Source organism: Felis catus, chromosome D1 (assembly GCF_018350175.1).
Source record: "Felis catus isolate Fca126 chromosome D1, F.catus_Fca126_mat1.0, whole genome shotgun sequence".
NCBI classification, from domain to species: domain Eukaryota; kingdom Metazoa; phylum Chordata; class Mammalia; order Carnivora; family Felidae; genus Felis; species Felis catus.
Genome location: NC_058377.1, coordinates 26,365,370 through 26,371,772, shown reverse-complemented (window position 1 = coordinate 26,371,772; position 6,403 = coordinate 26,365,370). Strand labels below are relative to the sequence as shown.

The following is a 6,403-nucleotide window of genomic DNA, read 5'->3' as shown; positions in this document are numbered from 1 at the left end:
CTTAATGGCCTGTCCGGGGGGGAAAAACCCACAGAACCAAGGGAGAAAAAGATTAAACTCATAATAAAACCAAACCCAAACATCACCACCCTCCCCGTCCTCCTACCCAACCCTTACTTTATACTGTGAGTTGTCTGCCAGCCAGTTCCCCTCCCAGGCAAATAATATTTATTCCATGAGGCCCTGACACACCGGGCCAGAACAAGACAATGCTTGATTGTTTCTTCCTTCCCCCTGCGGCAAACGATGGGTTGGAGCAAAAGACGTGAAAAGGGAAAGGAGCAATATTGATGTTCTTCTCGTGGGACCTGGCTCTGTGAGCTGTCAAAACAAGCCTGAGATAAGGGCGGGGGATGGGGGCGGCTCGGGGATTAGTGCTGCTACTCCCTGACCTGCTCGGAAAGTTTCGCTCTTTCACCAAAGTTCCTGGCAGCTGTGACCACTTACATGGCTTTTGCTTCCATTAACCAGAAGAGTCATTAAGTCATGGAGCTTAATGAGGCTCTAAAGGGGCCCAATCGTCATTCTGCTGTGGAAAGTGCCAATTCATTGCTTGTAGGTAAAAACCCTGGAGATCGTGACTAAGTCAGAGGTGAGCTTTTCTAGCATTAGGGATTGACAGCTGACCCTAATGTGACCCCATGCTAAAAAATCAGCTTGTGTGAGTTAGAGGCTCCAGCACTTTGACCCGTCAGAAGATGGAAGGTGGGTGACCACTCAGAATGGCTTGGATCGCTGCTTTTCCTGGGGTTCTCGGCTGGTGTTAAGTCCTGAAAGGTCCAGGAAGATCTCTTATCATTATGGATATCCATCAATCAGGTGCTTGCTGAAGGCTGATACAGTTTGTATTGTCCCAATCAAAGTTTAGTCCCTTCTGGATCAGGCAGTCGCCACCGTGGGCTAGGACTAGGGAGCTGGTTCCTCTTTCCTTCCTTGAAATTAGGGATTTTGTCCACTTTTTTCCCTGAGCAGTGCCTGGCACAGTGCTTGTAGAATATTTTCAGGAAAGAGAGAGGCAAACAAAAACCTCAGGACTCACCTCTTTTATCCTCCCTTGGGTGGGAGTGGCTAAACCAGCCAGGGTGCGGACACCATGACTGCTCAGGAAAGCAAAATGAGGACTTGGAATGGAGTACTCGTCCGCGATTCAAAGCCTTCATTTATTCTAACGCGCTTTATTCTCACAACTACGTGAAGTGATATTACCATCCCCAGTTTGCAGATGAGGAACCCCAGGTTCAGGAATGTTCACTAACACCTAAGCAAGTAACAGACTCCAGGACTTCTGATCTTGCACTCTTTCCACGTTCACTCCAGGAGCTCCCTCTCTCTCTCGCTCTCGCTCTCTCTCGTAGGTGGCTAGAGGGCAGGCACTGTTGAACTCAAGAACTTAGCTTCTAACCTGGTGGTTGCCCCTTTTCACTTGTCAGGACCCAGCCAGACTGCCGCTCTCGTGCACAGAGGCCCGGCCTTGGAACAGAATCAAGAGAAAGATGAAAAGAACCTGACTCTTGGCCTATTTCACTGAAGTCAGAAAGTGGTTTGCAGAATGAAAAAGGTTGGGGCTGATGCCTTTCTCAACAAGGAAGTGTTTTCCTTCCTTAAACGCATCTTCTCAGCAACTTCCCTCTTGTCTCTCGGGTCTGAGCGGGAGGATTGACCTGCACCTGCACAGAGACCATGAGCAAAAAGATTGGGAACTAGAGCAGGACATTTGCCAAAGTGAGGGGGGAGGTGGGATTTGAAGGAGGAGTAGCAGCTCCCAGGAACACTTGGCTTCCCGTAACCCCAGGGGGGGAATGTGCAGCCTCATGGCTGCCCAGGGGTTGGCCGGCGTGCTAGAAACGCTACTCCTTAGAGGAATTGTGATGGGCTCCATGAGCCAGGCTGGAAAACCTGGGATAACTGACAGTCTGGCTCATCCCGTGTGGGATTACTCAGCCCATAAAAGTCGTATTTATTTGTTAAGGGAGAGGCAGATCCACGTCCCCTCTGTTGACACCTGGACTGCAGAGAAGAGGGAGCTGTACCTCCTTCACTCCTCCCAGCACCCTGGATGGGGCACTCCCTGCCAGGCCAATGTGGTTGCTGGGAGGAACACCTGGTGGGTGAGCGATGTGAGAGCCTCCCGCTGGCAGCTGCCACCTCTGCTGAGAGCCGATTGTCACTCAGTGGAGTGCGAGGCCCGGGCAAGAAGCCTGAGAACACTGTTCCAGACACGTTTCTTTTTGTTTTTTTGTTTTTTAGAGATACCTACCCCAGACTGGGCCTGACCTTACCAGTGAGACCAGCTTCACCAGCCCCTAGAAGCCAGATCTCCAAGCGCCTCCCTGAAATGTACCACCAATTCTTTCCATGGCTGAGTTAATTTTGGGTCCAAGACCAAATGAGTAGAAAGTTTAGGAGGTTCTACGTATTAGATTACAGGTCTGAGCTGTGCACCTCTGGTTTCTTTATGCCATTTCAGTTCAGATAGCAGGAAAGTGCAGGGGAAGGCCAGCTACTGTTTGAGGTGGTGATTTACTTAGTGTCAAGGTGCTGCAAAAGAACACATAATTATTGTATGAACTTTCAACATTTAGAAAGAACACAGGGTCAATGCTTAAGATACACGGGCTCCAGTGCTCGCTCTGGCATGAGCCCACTGTGTGACCTTGAGCAGTGAGTTAGTCTTTCTGGATCTCCATTTTTTCACCAGGAAACAAAAGAAATTGGATTGATGCTCTCCCAGGGCTTCTTCCAACTCCAATATTTTACAATCATACAATCACTATTCTCAATACTAATGTCCTTGTTGACAAAGACAATGCTACTTATACACCTGAGGTAGGATGTGCATTTTGAGTTGTTTTCTGCTCTGCTGTTGGATCTGCGGTGCCCCACCTCCTCCCGGGCCCTATTCCCCTCGTCTGTCATAGTTCCCATGAGAGAGAGCTTGCCCATGGCCTCTGCTGTCCTCCAGAGTCCCTCAGAAGGTGCCACCCAATGGCCACAATAGGGCTAGGAGGCCTGGGTCTCAATTCCAATCTCAGGAACTGATTTGCTGGTTGGCTGCAGGCAAGACTTGGCTTCTCTGAGCCTCATCCACCCAGTGGGATAAATAATCCACCCTGGGAAAGCACTTTGGTATGCTTCAGTGGAAGAAGCCAGAGGAACATGAAGCAGCCTCGCTGTAGAGGCTGAGTATCTAAATCCCAGAGCCTTTGGGAGCCAGTGGCCCTTTACTAATGGGTGGCACACTCAGCGGAACTTTGTTACAATTTCCCAGTTTGCATGGACCAAGGCCTCCTGGCAGATGATGGGTGAATTGTTCCCATGCACTGTGGACTTGGATCAAGACACCTTCTTTTTGGATTAATTCTAAGCCTGGTTTTGAAGCATCTTACTGGGATAGTGAATGGCTTTGAAATGCATTTCAGTGAGCTCTTCATAACCTCACTCATCAGGCCTTGAGGAACTGTGCTTCCTTCAACCAGCTCAGCTCGGCTGCCATGCTAGAGGCTGCTGAGTCATACAGGCAAGGCCCGTTACCTGCCAAACGTGGCTTTCCCGGACCCACCTTTCCGGTATAATGAACTTACAGGATTAATCTGAGAGCTCCTTCCTTCTTTTCTTTATTTTTAATGTTTACTTATTTTTGAGAGAGAGAGAGGGGGAGAGACAGAGTGTAAACAGGGGAGGGGAAGAGAGAGAGGGAGACACAGAATCCGAAGCAGGCTTCAGACTCTGAGCTGTCAGCACTGAGCCTGATGCGGGGCTCAAACCCATGGACAGCAAGATCATGACTTGAGCTGAAGTTGGACGCTTAACCGACTGAGCCATCCAGGCGCCCGTGAGAGCTCCTTCATTCCATCCTCATTTTCCCCTTCCCATCCTCCCAGCTCCGCCCCACCCCCAGCTTCTGAACCTCAGGTGGGGGCCCCTAAACTAAGGAGGGAGAGCAGTCAGTTCAGACTCCAAGACTTTATATGGTGAAATGATTTATCACTTCCAGGAGAGGCACAATATGGTTCATAATCTTTTATAGTAATCAGTCAATAAGGATGTTGCATCAAGGAACTATTTAAATATCCTTTAAGTCTCTGGAGATTAGTGCCAGAGTCTTGATCTTTCTGTGAATATTTACACAGTGGCTAACAGTCCCTAGGTATGATAGAGCATACATCAGAAGACATGACTCTGTTCTCAGGAAGATAAGACATTCATGCATAACACTATATATAAATTAGTGAGAACACATGCAAATGTCTAATCATGCATTACAAACTTGGGATGAATTCCAAAAGAATGCAATAGGAAACTGCAACATCAATACCATAAATAATAACATTAGAATGGAGATGGTTGATTCATGTTGGAGTGGATTGGGGCTGATTTTTTTTCTGTTAACAAGGCACGTGATTTCCCTTGAGAATCTCTTAATAGCAACAAAGATATAGACATCTTTCCCCCTTTACATCTTGATAGTATAGAAAAATATAGTGAGCTTTGGGGTCAGTCAGATTACATTTAATCCCTAGTTTTCAATTCATTAACTGAGAGCAGACTGAGAACAAATTACTTCTGTGAGTTTTAGTTTCCTTAACTATAAAATGAGAATATAATACCTACCTTATGGGTAGGTAAAGTTCAATGTAAATATGTGTATAAATGTAAGTTGCCTGGGATGATATTTGGCATAGAGTGGACAGTTAATAATAGCAAGTAGTATAATTAGCAGTACTCATAGTAGGGGAGGTGGTAGTGACAGGTGCAATAGGTCTCCTAACGGTGGAAATGGGAGGAACTGACTTCCAGCCCTTCTCTCCTTGCCCTCAATCCTGTCAGTAGATGGAAACAGGTTTGTTGATGACCCACCACATTGGTCCATATTGGGTTCATGTGTTCATTTAATACTTTTTTGTGGAGTGCCTTGTAAGTTCCAAGCAATAAACTCTCTGCCCTCATGGAGCCTATGTGTTAGTGACTTTGAGAAAAAACCCTCTGTATCACTCTGGATTAAATACAGCTCTTTCAGATTTCCCATTTTTATTGCTTTAAGTAACAATCCATTCTCTGGTACAACCTGCTCCAGGTAAGAATAAACTGAGGCAACACAGCCCTCCATAAACACACACCAGCCACTAGTGATTTTCTTCTATTGTCATGAACTAGCCAAAGTTTTTCTTCTTCTTCTTCTTCTTCTTCTTCTTCTTCTTCTTCTTCTTCTATTTCATTTTTTAAAGTTTATTTATTTATTTTGAGGGAGAGAGAGAGAGAAGGAAAGAGAGAATCCCAAGCAGGCTCCGCACTGTCAGCACAGAGCCTGATGTGGGGCTTGAAGTCACGGAGTGGGAGATTATGACCTGAACCAAAATCAAGAGTTGGACGCTTAACTTACTGAGCCACCCAGGTGCCCCCTTTTTCATTTTAAAGAGAGAAAGAGAGTGCACGAGTGGGGGAGAAGGGCAAAGGGAGAGAGAGAGAGAGAGAGAGAATCCCAAGCCAGTTCCTTGTTCAGCATGGAGCCTGACACAGGGCTCCAACCCACAACCCAGGGATTGTGACCTGAGCCGAAATCAAGAGTCAGACGCCCAACTAACTAAGGCACCCAGGTGCTCCCAAGATTTTTCTTCTTAAGCTATTTTTATTTTTTTCTCACAGTGGAAGGAATGTTCCCCTGATTAAGTAAGGTATGAATTCAGACCTCTCTTCCTAGTATTTGGGATTTGGAGTAGACTGAGAATCACTGCCACTTTGGGCTGAAGTTGTCATGTGACTCAGTGCCTTGTTTTCCTCTTTTACAGTTGAGGTGGGGGAAGGGAAAGGTGCTCAGCAAGGAGAAAAAAAATCTAGAAACCTCAGAGGTAGATAGTGTGAAGGAGGTCAGGGGACAGAGAAAGGTAGACCTGTAGAGCCTGGGCTCCACTAGAAGTCCCTGCTCTCCTTGAAATAGATCATGAAGCAATTTAAAAAAAAAAAAAAATTAACAGTATTTGAAAAAACTATGTAGTTGCAGGTAATCACAGCCAGGTGTTCCTTTCCTCAGGTCTCAAGTATGAACGCTGTCCCCCGGATGTCAGTGCGAGTTTAGGGAAACTGTAGTCCTGTCAAGGGCGGACAGTGATGAGATCGCGGGAACTCTGTGTGACACCAGTGTGAACCCTTCACCTAGAACTCAACTCCACCTCAGGGATTTCTGAGCTGTCGAAGAAAGTTTGATGACTTTTCTTGCTTAATCAGGTCCTGTTAAGCTCCCTTGAGGCTAAATGGGGAAGAAGGGGTGGTGAATTTTGTGTCTATCTGTGAGAATGTACAATTTCCAAAAGCAACAACCCTTCCTCCAAATAAATGTGTAACCAAAGAAAAAAGGTCGTCTGCTTTATAAAAATGAGGGCAAAGGATACTCTTCTGAGTATTCTCT

The 6,403-nt window shown here is 46.4% G+C and overlaps 1 long non-coding RNA gene across 1 annotated transcript; it reads left to right on the top strand.

Moving 5' to 3' along the window:
• The first annotated feature begins 605 nt into the window (after positions 1–605).
• LOC123380265 lies at positions 606–2,606 on the top strand. The gene is made up of 3 exons (XR_006585794.1): positions 606–819; positions 1,431–1,558; positions 2,248–2,606. It is a non-coding gene; the product is annotated as an uncharacterized LOC123380265 (long non-coding RNA).
• Positions 2,607–6,403: the final 3,797 nt, after the last annotated feature.